The sequence below is a fragment of the Ascaphus truei genome, unplaced genomic scaffold (assembly GCF_040206685.1).
Source record: "Ascaphus truei isolate aAscTru1 unplaced genomic scaffold, aAscTru1.hap1 HAP1_SCAFFOLD_1399, whole genome shotgun sequence".
NCBI classification, from domain to species: domain Eukaryota; kingdom Metazoa; phylum Chordata; class Amphibia; order Anura; family Ascaphidae; genus Ascaphus; species Ascaphus truei.
Genome location: NW_027454279.1, coordinates 43,228 through 59,696, shown reverse-complemented (window position 1 = coordinate 59,696; position 16,469 = coordinate 43,228). Strand labels below are relative to the sequence as shown.

General features: G+C 51.6%; 1 long non-coding RNA gene across 1 annotated transcript; it reads right to left on the bottom strand.

Annotated features, from left to right (window-relative positions):
• Positions 1 to 2,705: 2,705 nt before the first annotated feature.
• Positions 2,706 to 7,129, bottom strand: LOC142475813 (uncharacterized). Its single transcript, XR_012791146.1, has 4 exons — positions 7,074 to 7,129; positions 5,130 to 5,199; positions 3,904 to 3,980; positions 2,706 to 2,984 (listed from the first exon to the last, which is right to left on the bottom strand). It is a non-coding gene; the product is annotated as an uncharacterized LOC142475813 (long non-coding RNA).
• Between the last annotated feature and the right edge of the window lie 9,340 nt (positions 7,130 to 16,469).

The following is a 16,469-nucleotide window of genomic DNA, read 5'->3' as shown; positions in this document are numbered from 1 at the left end:
GAATAGGGGTTAATACTTATTCGCTGGTTCCTTGCAGAGGAGAAAGGGGGGTTGCTAGAGAAGCCTTTGTGTATTAACCCTGGTTGCCTATCTAAAGTCACATGCTCACTTGTGTGCTGTTCGTGGCGGTGGTATATTGAGACGGCTTGAGGAGAGATACAACTCATTTGAGGGACCCCTGAGTGGGTGAAGAGTGGGGCAGCTGGCGGGTTGTGTATTGATCCTGGATCCTGTAAGAGGGGATACTGTCCATTTGACGGACCTTTGCGGAGGTGAAGAGTGGGTGCGCTTGCGAGCGTCGGTATTAACCCTGGTTCCGTATACAGGTCGCGTGCTAGCAGGGGGTTGTACGTGACAGGGATCATTGAGCAAAACAAGGTAATGAAATAAATTTTTATTTATTCAGCATAAATGCGCTTACACACAATGATACACAAAATACAGACGAAAGACACACTTACTTTGGGGCTGGGGTAGGAAACCAAACTTTCCTAGGTGCAGGGAACTCTTTGTGAGAGTTTTACCCTGACTGAGACTTAGCTCGGGATCTCCTGGACCCAAATCGGCATAAAATGCCATACGCCACAGCTATGTCCGCTTCTGAGAACTTGGTCCCTCCTGACCGCGAGCTACTCCAAATCTCCAGGAACTCAAATCGGCATAAGATCCCAGCCGCGACCACTACGTTCGATTCCGAGAACTTGGGCGCAAAATGCTGGACTTAGTCTCTGGCGGGCAGGCTTTTCAGGCTCGAAATCGAAGCTAGTACCGTAGCTTTTACTATTACAAACAAAGCATCTATGAAAAGTCTGCCCGCTCTCTTCCGGCTCTGACTCAAGGGGCTCTGACTCAATCTGATTGGCTCAAGGCTTCTTATAGTATTCTCTGCTTCATTCATTAAATAGAAGCAGAGCGGACAGCCAATCAGCGTGTGGGAACTTTATCAAGCAGCCAATCAGAGCCAAGCCGGGTAGAAAATCCGGATCTGCATGAAATTTGAAATGGCCACGGGTCATGCGCAAGCCTGCCACATCTCCCCCCAGCTATCCCAATGCCACCCGCTGGGCAGGCACGTCCCTAGGTCTGGCAGAACAAGTGGCATACCGGAGGACAACCATAGATCTCCGGACTTAGTACTCCGCCTTTCCCCGCTGACCAAATGCCGTTCACACATCACGTTCTGGCCATCCTCTGGCTGCTTTGAACTCCGATGTCCAGCAGACCTACCGGCGCCTATGGGTTTGCACGGGCTGCCTGTTTGGACATCAGTTCCGAATGTTTAAACATATTAAAACTATATTTTAATACACACCGAGTCTTGTCGTTTTATTTCTGTCTGCCTTATTCCCCACACACTTTCCCTTGGACTCTGACTCCCCCCCCCCCAATCTTATATACGGATGGGCACCCACAAACCCTATACTGGTTCTGGGTCACCTTGACACTAGCCGGGGTATCCCACTTAATCTAGTGATTCCCTCAGCTACAGGGATACATATTTATCCCTGTGCCTCATTCAACTTTCTGGGCTGTGCTGAAGCAGGGTACCCTAGTGGTGAGTTGCGCTTATGTTTTCATGGGGAGGTATTGCCGGGACATAATGCCTACATGTATCCGATAATCAGGCATGATTACCTGGTACATTTATTGGGGACCCGGTAACTCTGGACCCCAACCTCCCAGGCACATTCTGTCAACGGTTCCTCCGCAAACCCCCTCCCCACCCCTTGAAACTCATACACTAGCAATCCCTGCTTGATGGCATGCCCGGAAAGGGAAACACACACACACATTGTTATTACCCTGCGTACAATGTGATCATACTATGTTACTGGGTCCAAGAGCTAAATCTCTGGGACACTTATACACGGAGCTGGGGTAACCAAACGGGTTTGACCTTTATTATAGAGCCTGGTTACCCCCTCCTGTCACAATGGGTTGGCTAGAGATATTCCAGGGCATAGGCAGGCAAGAGATATCCCAAGGCATGGGCAGGCTAGAGAGTCCCAAGGCATGGGCAGGCTAGAGAGTCCCAAGGCATGGGCAGGCTAGAGATATCCCAGGGCATGGGCAGGCTAGAGATATCACAGGGCATAGGCAGACAAGAGATATCCCAGGGCATGGGCAGGCTAGAGATATCCCAGGGCATGGGCAGGCTAGAGATATCCCGAGGCATGGGCAGACTAGAGAGATCCCAGGGCATGGGCAGGCTAGAGATATCCCAGGGCATGGGCAGGCTAGAGATATCCCGAGGCATGGGCAGGCTAGAGAGATCCCAGGGCATGGGCAGGCTAGAGAGATCCCAGGGCATGGGCAGGCTAGAGATATCCCAGGGCATAGGCGGGCTAGCGATGTCCCAGAGCATGGGTAGGCTAGCGATTTCCCAGGGCATGGGCAGGCTAGCGTTATCCCAGGGCATGGGCAGGCTAGAGATATCCAGGGCATAGGCAGGCTAGAGATATCCCAGGGCATATGCTGTATGCATCTCAAGCTGTCATGTACACAGTAACATGACATGATTGGCCCACAAATAATGCATATGGAGTATGTCATTTGGCTGGGATTTCTGCCCTAACACTACATTCACTTCACCGGCAGTTTGCCGAGGTTTTACACGCAGCTATGAACTGGGGAAAGTGGTGAATGTGTCAAAACCATTTTCTATAAAAGATAACAAACAAAATAACAAGAAGAGAGCATCGTGGTAGCAGAGAAAATGCAATCATTTATTGTGCAGGTTACACTGTGCGTACACAGCGACACAAAGCGCCGGGCGTTACATAGGGCGTCTTGCTTTGAAGGCGCACAGCGATGTTTCAATTCTTTAACCACAAACCAGGTTGTGTGCGAGCGGAAGAAGCAGCGTTTGATTCAAAAGATAAGGAAAGGATGTGAAGAACTCAACGCTCTTCTGCGTGGAAGGCGTTTACCTCGCGGAGCTGGGAGGCCAGGCTTCACTTTGGCACGGCACAAGAGCAAGATGCCTGACAAGAGACGGAGAAACGGTTACTTTCTGGCGGTTTGTGAGGGTGACGCGTCACTGCGGCAGAACACAATATTCACAAGGCTATTTACCAAAGCGGGCATGAGATTGAAGCTCAAAGAAAGAAAATGGCCTGACGTTTGCCTACAAATGTGAAGGATAATGTTGCACTCCCCCAAAGAAATCAAAACAATACAAATACCAGTGCTCCTGGTCCAGGAATCTCTGCGTGGTACCCCCATTAGCATGTACCCCCAATAGCATGTATGTAAGGAAAGACCTAGGCACTACGGATTTCTGCTAGAAAAGTGATTTAATAACATGTGCCTAATATATGCATAACATGTGCCTAACATATGTATAACATGTGCTTGCCTAACATATGTATAACATGTGCCTAACATATGTATAACATGTGCTTGCCTAACATATGTATAACATGTGCCTAACATATGTATAACATGTGCCTAACATATGTATAACATGTGCCAAACATATGTATAACATGTGCCTAACATATGTATAATATGTGCTTGCCTAACATATTTTTTTCCCCATGATCTAATAAACATCCAAACCTTTATTCTCACTGGATAGGGGGATCGCACCCCGATTTTGTTTTAACTGCCATTTCAGACCTCAGCGCTTAGTGAAGCCCGCCAATGGGGTTTAATCCTGTGCATTGGGTGTTATATATATATATATACTGTATACCCAACATAGTGACCCAATGCCCACTGTAACCCTCACATATATTTGGTATAGCCTCCCACTTCTGCACTGTTGATACCAATGACACATTACTTGGGTAACACATCGAGGATGTAAAATAACTTCCTTGAGGTTCGTTGATGAGTATCGGTGCATTGTAAAGGTTTTATAAACGTTCTTAGGGACGGGATCAATTTGGATGTGCTCACCTCGACTTGTTGGCATCGTGGTATTGGTGTCGTTGGAAATGGTACTGGAATTGGTACTGGTAAAGGTATAGTGGGGACTGCAAGACAAGGCATTAATCACATCAGTGCGTGCTTAGAAGGCAGTAACTTGGTGAAAATTACTTTGTTAATGGTGGGAGGCAGCGAGGGTATTAGAGGTAGGGTGGAGTTACCCCGTAGGGTTTCCTTGGCCAGTGTTGAGCTTTGCAAGGTAGCGGCCGGACTACACGCGGTACAACACGGCGATTTACCTTTCAATACGGCATGAACCGTTGGACAGCGCTCTGTTAATACGAGAGGTTGTGCCGCACACACATGGGGGTTTATTTGCCGCACGTGACATGGAGAATATGGTGGCAGGCGCATGGCGAGACCGTGAAGTTCTGAGCCAGACTAGGCTGTTCCTCTAATCCACCACCTGCTTACATGGGTGGGAAGCAGGGGGTCTCCAAAGTGGGGGTCTAAAACCGTTATTTTCAGCTACGGGGACCCCCTGGATCCCGAGATATATACTGAGAAAGGTGCCACTGGTTACTCCCTGGTATTAAAATCCCTGCGTCATGCCGACCAATCGGAAGCCGCTGCCGATCGTAACGCGGGAGATTTTCCCTCCATTTTGTTTCCCCCTGGATGAGATGCACTCGGTGGGAACCTTGGCAGTAAGTATCTCCGAAACCAGGGGGTCCCCGGTGATTAAATAATCCAATGTTCGGGTGTAGAGACCCCAGGTTTTCTCGGGGCGAGGGGGTAATGGGAAGGAGGAATTCCTACCTATAAATAACTCTGACCCTAGTATGTTATTAAAGAGACACTCATGTGTCCCTGGACTTGTGGTCACAGATGCAAACTGATTATTTGCAAGTAGTGTCTGAATAAATCCACATTGTACAGGAGTTCCTCATACACACGCCTCCTCCTAATATCGTGCGCGTGCTTCTCAAATTTATCTGCATATATTATTATCATCTGGTTTTGTGCTGCACTTCCGCACATACTCTACCATAGGAATTGGTCGCAGGGGAAAATATATATATCGCCCCAGTTCTATAGCGCGTCGGTGCTAATGAATATGCATGCCGGAGGTGGCAATCGAATGGAAATACCTGCAGATCTGCTCGGGGAAAGATCGAAGGTTTCTCATTATCTGTGCCAACCCAAGAAACACTTCAGCGATATGACACAGTGGGTTAGTAAATATCTGTACTCACCTTTTAGGCATACGTTCAGGTACAACTTGAGTAGATCGATCACCGTCTGCTTGACTTGGGTGGCCGCGTTCTAAATGTTTCCGAACGAAAACAAAGCATTTTTTAGTTTAATCAAAGCGTCGTGTAATCCAGATGCTTGTTTACACCGTGTATCCCACTCATTTAAGGAAATGAAACACGCGTACTGTACGTTCTTGGAGCTACATAATATGTAATCCAATTCAATAAAACCTTGGGAATATCCTTAGCGTGTTGTGAGGCATACATGTTGGATGTATGCTGTCATTGATGATACTGGGCTTATAAGAAATATGTTGAGATCCTTTACTTCTCCCTATGAGATCTGGTTCTTAAACTTCACAATTCCCTTCTTAGCCAAAGTGTGAGTTGGGGCAACGGGAGCGTTTAATGGCTAATAATGACTCTCAAAGTCTCTTGGCCTTCTCATTATTTTCAGTGACATAGAAAGATGTCTTGCTCCTGAAGGCAAAAAGGTTTCATTTTGTGTAGATCATTTGGGGGTGTATTTGATTGATGTTCTTAAAAGGGTCTCGCTGAGATTTACACAAGCTGCTTCAGAGACTCCGATACATTTTATCCCAATATAATTACCCTAAAGAACTAGAATAGTTCTGGAAAACACACACTCCTTCTGTCCCGGCAGTGTGAGAGAAATCGAGACTTGTAATTACTTGGCATTACAGTTGCATGTATTTACACTGTCACAGAGTTACACTGGCGTGTATTTACACTGTCACGGAGTTCAGTGGCGTGTATTTACACTGTCACAGAGTTACACTGGCGTGTATTTACACTGTCACGGAGTTACACTGGCGTGTATTTACACTGTCACAGAGTTACACTGGCGTGTATTTACACTGTTACGGAGTTCAGTGGCGTGTATTTACACTGTCACAGAGTTATACTGGCATGTATTTACACTGTCACAGAGTTATACTGGCGTGTATTTACACTATCACGGAGTTCAGTGGCGTATAATGTCACAGAGTTACACTGGCATGTATTTACACTATCACGGAGTTCAGTGGCGTATAATGTCACAGAGTTACACTGGCGTGTATTTACACTGTCACAGAGTTATACTGGCGTGTATTTACACTGTCACAGAGTTATACTGGCGTGTATTTACACTGTCACAGAGTTATACTGGCGTGTATTTACACTGACACAGAGTTATACTGGCGTGTATTTACACTGTCGCGGAGTTCAGTGGCGTGTATTTACACTGTCACAGAGTTGCACTGGCGTGTATTTACACTGTCACAGAGTTACACTGGCGTGTATTTACACTGTCACGGAGTTCAGTGGCGTATAATGTCACAGAGTTACACTGGCGTGTATTTACACTGTCACTGTGTTCAGTGGCCGTATAATGTCACAGAGTTACACTGGCATGTATTTACACTGTCACTGTGTTCAGTGGCCGTATAATGTCACAGAGTTACACTGGCATGTATTTACACTGTCACTGTGTTCAGTGGCCGTATAATGTCACAGAGTTCAGTGGCGTGTATTTACACTGTCACAGAGTTATACTGGCATGTATTTACACTGACACAGAGTTATACTGGCGTGTATTTACACTGTCGCGGAGTTCAGTGGCGTGTATTTACACTGTCACAGAGTTATACTGGCATGTATTTACACTGACACAGAGTTATACTGGCGTGTATTTACACTGTCATGGAGTTCAGTGGCCGTATAATGTCACAGAGTTACACTGGCGTGTATTTACACTGTCATGGAGTTCAGTGGCCGTATAATGTCACAGAGTTACACTGGCGTGTATTTACACTGTCACGGAGTTCAGTGGCCGTATAATGTCACAGAGTTACACTGGCGTGTATTTACACTGTCACGGAGTTCAGTGGCATATAATGTCACAGAGTTACAGTCGTGTGTATTTACAGTGTGAATACTTACTGCGCAGCTGCACTGTTGGTGTGTGGTGACCACAGTTATTTCAATTTCACTACAAATAATAATTTAACATGTAAATAGTTACTAGAATAAATACATTTTTGTGAAGGCATACAGTAACTCTCACCTCTAGCACAGAGCACATTGTTGCCCATAGTGACTAAGCTATGCTATTCCATAAGACCCCTTTAGAGCCCATTGGCTGGAAAGACATCTTTTTTAAAGGGATTGAAATGACTGACCAATAGGAAGCTGTAACTGAGGATGTGGCCACTTCCTGTGTGCCCCATATTTGGCCGGGAACTTCACAGGTAATTATCTCGGGAACTGAGAGGGGGTGGTAGGGGGGAGGTGGGGAGTAATGGAGGGGGGGAGGGGGGGGGGAAGAGGAGGGGGGAGGGGAGGGGAGGGGGGGGGAAACACCTGGAAATGAATGTTGCTTGGTCTTCGAAAAAGCCAATGAGTGATATAACAGAGTAGGGGACATTGCTACTTTCTGCTTCCTAGCAGCTGTATGTATCCATCTGTGACCTGTGCTGTTTTATAGGTAACATTTTTAATAAAGTATACCCACGTTTAGTGTACTTATCTACTGTGGCAGGACGGCCTCGTGGCGGGGTCAGTAAGACGCTAGACACGATGGGAAACTTTCAACTATAGTGGTTTATTAGCCACAACCAAAATAAGTATGGGTGCACTGTCCCTTTAAGAAACTACTTTCTTGCAAATTAAAGCCTAGTCCCGTTAGGGACACTAACTCACTTCTTGAGCCCTTACTAACAGGACAGCCAGCTAATCTGGTCATGCCCAAAACATGCTACACAAACGATAACCAATAAGCATAATAAGAATAAAGTCTTATCTGTTTTGCAGCTCCAACAGCAAACAGGAACACGGTTCCAGGGAGCAGGCTGTGTCCAGCCTCGCAGCAATGTTTATCTTTATCCTGGGTTGGGGTCCCAGCTGGTCCCAGCAGCAAAGCTCCTCGCAGGACTGGGGACCAGAGCAGCAGCAGCTGCTACGGCTTCCAAGCCGGGAGAGTTCTCTCCACCTTCCTGTGGAAAAACAAGCTCTCTGTGTGTGTGTCACTTCCTGCTTTTAAACCTGCAGTCTCTCAGGCCTCCTGCTTAATTAGGATGCAGGTGTCCTTCTTTCTGTCTGAGGAGATTAACACTCTGTGAACTGGCTGCAGCGTCTCTCCATTCACTATTCCAGCCTACTGAGTTAGTGACTCTGTCACATATCCCTCTCCCCAGTGAAACATTGTCCTGTGGAGCGGCCCGTGCACCATTCCCTTGCACCAGCATCTTTGGCGAAAATGTCTGACGTCGGCCCTTTCCTCCCCCTTTTTTTTTTCTTGCCTTCCAATTTAGGCATTTTCTTTTTGGGGTAATTACCAGGCCACCTGGGCCTGAGGACTGGTACCTCACTATCTCCTTGTGTTCAGAAACTCCTTCACCCTGTAGAAGAGCCTTGACCTCGGTCAGCTCATTGCATACACTTGCCAGTGACTGTTTGGCCTTTTCCTGTGAAGACAGCAACTCCGCTTTAGCGGTGATGGGTTTTGGACCTTTTTCCATCAGCATACCTTCAGTGTTGGGTTTCACATTATTTATCTTCAGAACTTCAAATTGAGTGGGGGTCTTTTTAACCCCAAGTGCACCCCATGATGCCTCTCTTTTACAGTCGGCAGACTCGAAGGCTTGGGCCTGTCTTTCTTGTCCCCTTAACTTACTCTATTGGGAGTGTTGCTGGACAAACTGTGAGGTCTTTCTCACCTTACAAACATGGACACTCTTTAGTCCCATTCTCGACTGTCTCTTCACAGCGGCTGCCTTCCTTGCAAGGAAACCACTATGGGTCCCATAGTACAACTGGCTTCTTACTGTGCTACTACATAGCACCTTGGTCTTCCCATCCCGTGCCTTGTGAAAAGTAGACTGTAACACTGCAACGGTATTGCAGTCACGCTTCCTGGTGCGCCTCACTTGCTTTATCTCTTCCACCCTTTTTCCCATGGACTGCTTCTGTGACCCAAGGGTCTGTCTTAGGGTTGTAACCTCTTTCTCCAACTTCAGCTGAGGAATCTCCTGATGGGCAGCATTAGAGTCCAACGTAGCATCCTGCTCAGTCTTCAGAGCCTCGAGTATCTCATCCAGGTCACGCTTTTGTTTCTCCGCCATCTTGCGGCCAGCACACTCAGACTCCCGGTCCTTCCTCAGGTCATGAAGCTGACCTTCTGCATTTCTTTTTCCCCTCAGTGCAGCTGCCAGTTCATCTTCTTTGTCGTTGAGTCGCAAATCCACATCTCCTAGCAGGTTCAGCGCAAGGCTTAAATCTGTTTATTTTCCTCTATTTCTGACCTGCAACTGCCTGTGCTCCTCCCAGACCTTGTCCAGCTCCAGCTGCAGTCGGGCCATCTCATTGGACGTGTAGTCCAGAAGCTTGCGGGTATCAGCCATCTCGGTTTCATAGCGCAATGACAGGCAAGCCACCTGTCGGACGGTCACCTTCTCCCGCTCGGCGAGCTGTATCTTGCGCTCGGCAACCTGCGTTTGCAGCTCTTCAATCTGATGCTGCCAGTCCCCTCTCAGGGCCTTCACCTCTTCCCGGTGCTTACTCTGGGTTTGCATCAACGCCTCCTCCATCTTTTTGAGCTCTGCAGTTCTTGTCGCCAGTATCGCTGTTGCTTCTGTCTTCCAGGCTTCTTTCTCCTTGGCATACTGACTCATGGAGATGGAGTTGCCTCTCTGCTTCTCCAGCTCTTGCTCCAGTCTTTGGACCTTCTGATGTTCCCTCTCACACAGAGTCACCTGGCTTCTAAGCTCCGCCTCCAGCGATGCTCTTGTGGCGCTCAACGTGATCTTCAGCTGCTCCAGTGCGAGGCATTCTTTTTCCAGCCTTTTCTCTGCATTCTGCAGAGCAGCCTGTACTTCATTTTTTTCTTGCGCCAATTGCGTCTTCACTTTCTGCGCTTGGTGAAGCTTCTCAGTCCCATCACTGACCTGACCAGTCAGGTTTAAAACCTCTTCCTTCAGGTTTATATTCTCCATTTTCACGGTCTCTATATCCCCAAGGCTAAGGCCCCGCTCCCAGAGTCAGCGCACCTGCGCTGCTGACAGGCGGTGCGCTGAGATACACAGACCGCGATCTGCGGTCTGTAGGGAGCGGGAGGTGGGCGGGAGGTGGGAGGTTTGATCGGGAGGTGGGAGGTTTGATCGGGAGGTGGGCGGTTTGACAGGGAGGGGGGGCGTGGCTTGAGCGGAGGGACCCGCTACTCTCCCCCCCCTCCCTCCACGGACTCGGGCTGGAGCTGGAAAGTAAGTTTAAACACACACACGCAGGCACTTATTCATACACACGCGCACACACACAGGCAGGCACTCACGCACTCATACACACACACGCGCGCAAACACAGGCAGGCACTCACGCACTCATACACACACACACACAGACAGAGGCAGGCACTCACGCACTCGGGCACACACATACACACACAGATAGGCATGCACGCACTCAGACACACACACAGAGAAAGGCACTCACCTGCTGTCCCTCCACACTCCTCCCCGCTCCCCGAAGCCTCTCCTCCTCCCGAAGCCTCCCCTCCCCATTGGCTCACAGCCACACACGTCACGCGTCAACGCTAGGAAACACCATTCTCTGGTGTCTCCAGCGGCTGACGCGCTACAGCGTGTAATCAGCTGTGCAGCCAGTGGGGACCGGGACCGGCTCGCGAGGATTCCCCTGCTGGTGGGGAACTCGCGACCCGCCGCCCGCACCAACGAGCGCAGCGGGACCGAGGCCTTAGGACCGTTTCATTGGCTTTCTTCAAAGTACCCAGCTCTGCCCCTAGCGATGCTCTTGTGGCGTACAGCGTGACCCTCAGTACCTCATGCTCTTCTGTGGGGACATACTGGGTACTCAGCCGTTCCTGTAGCACTCGCTGCTTCTCCTTGGCTGCTTGCAGACTTGCATGTAGCTCTTGCAGCTGGCTCTACCATAAGTGCGTTGCCTGTGTGTGCTGCTGCAGGGAGACACGTTGCATCCTCTCTGCATTCTGCAGTGCTTCCTGCACCTCTAGCTTTTCCTGGATCAATTGCTTCTCCACTTTTCCTGCTTGGTGGAGCTTCTTATCACCTTTACTGATTTGATCAGTCAAGTCTGAATTTTTTTGCATCAGACTTACATTCTCCTTCCTTACAGTCTCTAAATCCCTCAGGGCATTCTCATGGGTTTCCTTCAACATACAGTACCCAGCTCTGTGTTTAGACTGTGGCCCTCCTGGCGTGAGAGTTCCAGCTCTGTTTTGAGCGTGCTAGCTTCTTGGTGAGAAACTTCTAAGTCTTTGATGAAGCTTTGCACATCTCTCTGGGAAATCTGATAGCATAGTTTCCAGTCAGGACTTGTTCTCTCTGATTCCATGTTAGCAATTGCGGTGTTGGCCTTATTCAAACTTGTCTTCAGCTCCTCCAACTCACTCCGTAAGAGACGCTCTGTTTTCTTTAACTCCTCATACTCAAGTATAAATGGGAGTATACACCTCTTTACCTCGGCGTTCGCTTCTCGCTCCCTATTCAATTGTTCCTGCAAGGCATCATAATCACGGTGGGCAGTTTGGAGTGCAGAAATTAAGGCCTCTTTTTCCTGGCTCAAGGATTCAGCTTCCCTTTGCTTCTCCTTTTCCTTTGCCACCGTTCCTGTGACAATTCTGCCCATCACTCCGATCTGCAGCCCATCTCGGTGGCTTGCTGACACCTGTTGTCCTGATATCGCAGGCTCAAGTGGTTTGGTCACTTCCTCTGTGACTTGAAAAATATTTATATTTTTATTTTTCTTCTTTGTCTTTGTTTTATTCGTTCCAGAGACATCAGTGGTACTGGGCACACACACACTGGACACTTTTGCAGCTTTCATCTGCGGGTACGTCTCTCTTCTCGGGGCCACATATGCGTCATCATCATAATCATCATATGGCCTGAAGGGACACTGTTTTGTATGGTTATGTACATTGCAAAACTGACAAATGACGGCGGCCATTTTAAAACCCCGTTTTTTTTTTCACACCCGACGAGGCAGACTTTGCACAACACACGTAAGTTGTTCTTGCTTTACAATATTTGAACCTTCTGGGTTCTTCTTAGGGCAACTTCTTTGCAAAAATCCATTTTTACTTTCTTTTTTACCAGACAGGGCAAACTTTACCTCACAGCACTTGCTAGCTGCAAATTCACTCACTTCAGCAAAAGGCATTAGCTTTACACAGCAATCCTTTCATACCCGACGGGGCAAAATTTACACTCACCGCTTGCTAGCTGTAACTTCCATGCTTCAGCAAAAATCATTTTTTTTTCCGCTTGAGTTCAGTGTCTCAACACATCTTCATCTACTGACCCCCAGAGGCGTAACATCCCACTTCTGACACCACCTGTGGCAGGACGGCCTCGTGGCGTGGTCAGTAAGACGCTAGACACGATGGGAAACTTTCAACTATAGTGGTTTATTAGCCACAACCAAAATAAGTACGGGTGCACTGTCCCTTTAAGAAACTACTTTCTTGCAAATTAAAGCCTAGTCCCGTTAGGGACACTAACTCACTTCTTGAGCCCTTACTAACAGGACAGCCAGCTAATCTGGTCATGCCCAAAACATGCTACACAAACGATAACCAATAAGCATAATAAGAATAAAGTCTTATCTGTTTTGCAGCTCCAACAGCAAACAGGAACACGGTTCCAGGGAGCAGGCTGTGTCCAGCCTCACAGCAATGTTTATCTTTATCCTGGGTTGGGGTCCCAGCTGGTCCCAGCAGCAAAGCTCCTCGCAGGACTGGGGACCAGAGCAGCAGCAGCTGCTACGGCTTCCAAGCCGGGAGAGTTCTCTCCACCTTCCTGTGGAAAAACAAGCTCTCTGTGTGTGTCACTTCCTGCTTTTAAACCTGCAGTCTCTCAGGCCTCCTGCTTAATTAGGCTGCAGGTGTCCTTCTTTCTGTCTGAGGAGATTAACACTCTGTGAACTGGCTGCAGCGTCTCTCCATTCACTATTCCAGCCTACTGAGTTAGTGACTCTGTCACACTACATATTCCCAATCTACTATATATTTATGAAAGTGTTCTATCTGTCAGTGTCTGTATGTGTCTCCCTGTGTCCCTCCCTGTGTCCCTAGCGGCAATCCCATTGGCTCCCTTGGCCCGTCCCCGCACACCTCTCATTGGCCGGACACACACATACACTCACACAGAGATACACACACACACGGAGACACACAGGCAGGACACTGAGACATACACAAAGATACACACACACTGAGACACACACAGATACACACACACACACACACACTGAGATACACAGACAGGACAGGACACACACACACATATACAGACAGGACACACATATACAGACAGGACACACACACACACACACACCTCTGTCCGCCCCCCCCCCCCATCACGTGCGCCGCCCTGCACCGGCTCCAGACGGAGGGGAAGCGCGGCCCTCCTACCCCAGCCGTTCCCTTACCTCCCCGGCGCTACCTCCCCCTCAGGTAAGTCACAGCACTGCCATTAACTCTCCTATTTCAGGCGCGAGGCTGCAGGCCCACACAGGCCTACACAAGCCCCACACAGGCCCACACAGGCCCCACACAGGAACACACAGGCCTACACAAGCCCCACACAGGCCCCACACAGGAACACACAGGCCTACACAAGCCACACACAGGCCTACACAAGCCCCACACAGGCCCCACACAGGAACACACAGGCCTACACAAGCCCCACACAGGCCCACACAAGCCACACACAGGAACACACAGGGTGCTTCCTGCCGCCTGCACGCCTCACTCAGCCGGCCGGCACTTCAAGGGACCAAGCGGGCGCCGGGGAGGGTGGGGGGGGAGCGCGAGTCACAAGGAACGGGGGGGGGGGGGGGGGGGGCGCGAGTCACGGGGAACGGGGGGGGGGGGCGCGAGTCACGGGGAATGGGGCGGGGGGGGGCGCGAGTCATGGGGAACGGGGGTGGGGGCGAGTCACTGGAACGAGGGAGCGACCCACCCGCCGAACCGGAGGGGGGCATGCACATACATAAATTATGACAATACATATGCCCACTGCTCACCACCCCACTCCCCCTCCCTCCCCCCCTCCCCTTTCCCCCCCTCCCCCACTCCCCTTTCCCCCCCACTCCCCATTCCCCCCCTCCCCTTTCCCCCCCCTCCCCCTCCCCCACTCCCCTTTCCCCCCCCACTCCCCTTCCCCCCCACTCCCCTTCCCCCCCCCCTCCCCCACTCCCCTTTCCCCCCCCCTCCCCCACTCCCCTTTCCCCCCCCCTCCCCCACTCCCCTTTCCCCCCCTCCCCCACACCTCCCCTTTCCCCCACTCCCCTTTCCCCCCTCCCCCACTCCCCTTTCCCCCCCTCCCCCACTTCCCTTCCCCCCCCTCTCCCACTCCCCTTTCCCCCCCTCCCCCACTCCCCTTTCCCCCCCCCCCCACTCTCCTTTCTCCCCCCCACTCCCCTTTCCCCCCCTCCCCCACTCCCCTTTCACCCCCTCTCCCACTCCCCCCTCACCCACTCCCCTTTCCCCCCTCACCCACTCCCCTTTCCCCCCCTCCCCCACTCCCCTTTCCCCCCTCCCCCCTCACCCACTCCCCTTTCCCCCCCTCACCCACTCCCCCTATCCCCCCCTCACCCACTCCCCTTTCCCCCCTCACCCACTCCCCTTTCCCCCCCTCACCCACTCCCCTTTCCCCCCTCACCCACTCCCTTTCCCCCCCCACTCCCCTTTTCCCCCCCCACTCCCCTTTCCCCCCACTTCTCTTCCCCCCCACTCCCCTTTCCCCCCCACTCCCCTTTCCCCCCCCGCTCCCCTTTCCCCCCCGCTCCCCCTTTCCCCCCGCTCCCCTTTCCCCCCCGCTCCCCTTTCCCCCCCACTCCCTTTCCCCCCCATTCCCATTTTCGCCCCACTCCCCTTTCCCCCCCACTCCCCTTTCCCCCCCCACTCCCCTTTCCCCCCACTCAACTTTCTCCCCCCACTCCCTTTTCTCCCCCCACTCCCCTTTCTCCCCCCCTCCGCTCCCATTTCCCCCCGGCCTCCTACTCCCATTTCCCCCCGCCCTCCGCTCCCATTTCCCCCCGCCCTCCGCTCCCATTTCCCCCCGCCCTCCGCTCCCCTTTTCCCCCCACCCTCCGCTCCCCTTTCCCCCCCCCCACTCCCCTTTCCCCCCCCCACTCCCCTTTCCCCCCCCACTCCCCTTTCCCCCCCCACTCCCCTTTCTCCCCCCACTCCCCTTTCCCCCCCCACTCCCCTTTCCCCCCCACTCCCCTTTCTCCCCCCCACTCCCCTTTCACCCCTGCTCCCCTTTCCCCCCCCCTCCGCTCCCCCCTTTCCCCCCCCCCTCCGCTCCCCTTTCCCCCCCCACTGCTCCCCTTTCCTCCCCCCTCTGCTCCCCTTTCCTCCCCCCCTCCGCTCCCCTTTCCTCCCCCCTCCGCTCCCCTTTCCTCCCCCCTCCGCTCCCCTTCCCCTCCCCCCCTCCGCTCCCCTCCCCTTTCCGCTCCCCTTTCCCTCCCCCCTCCGCTCCCCTTCCCCTCCCCCCTCCTCCCCTTTCCCTCCCCCCTCCTCCCCTTTCCCCCCTTCCGCTCCCCTTTCCCCCCCTCTGATCCCCTTTCCTCCCCCCCTCCGCTCCCCTTTCCTCCCCCCCTCCGCTGCCCTTTCCTCCCCCCCTCCGCTCCCCTTTCCTCCCCCCCTCCACTCCCCTTTCCTCCCCCCTCCGCTCCCCTTTCCTCCCCTTTCCTCCCCCCTCCGCTCCCCTTTCCTCCCCCCTCTGCTCCCCTTTCCTCCCCCCTCCGCTCCCCTTTCCTCCCCCTCCGCTCCCCTTTCCTCCCCCCTCCGCTCCCCTTTCCTCCCCCCTCCGCTCCCCTTTCCTCCCCCCTCTGCGCCCATAGACAAAGGGGGCAACTCCAGTCTTCTAGGGCCACTAACAGGTCAGGTTTTCAGGATATTCCTGATATATATCGAAGACTGAGCCGCTGATTGACCCACCTGTGCTGATGCAGGGATATGCTGATAACCTGACCTGTTGGTGGCCCTTAAAAAAGGAAGTTAGCCACCACACCTGCCTTAGACAGACAAAACCAACTTGGGAAGATTCTTTTCCATTGAAATGGGCCTATTAAATATTTTGGAATATTGTCGCGTTGGTGTGTGATACTCTGCATTGTGACTGTTAATGCTGCGTTGGTGTGTGATACTCGGCATTGTGACTGTTAACACTGCGTTGGTATGTGATACTCTGCATTGTGACTGTTAACGCTGCGTTGGTGTGTGATACTCTGCATTGTGACTGTTAACGCTGCGTTGGTGTGTGATACTCTGCATTGTGACTGTCACCGCTGTGTT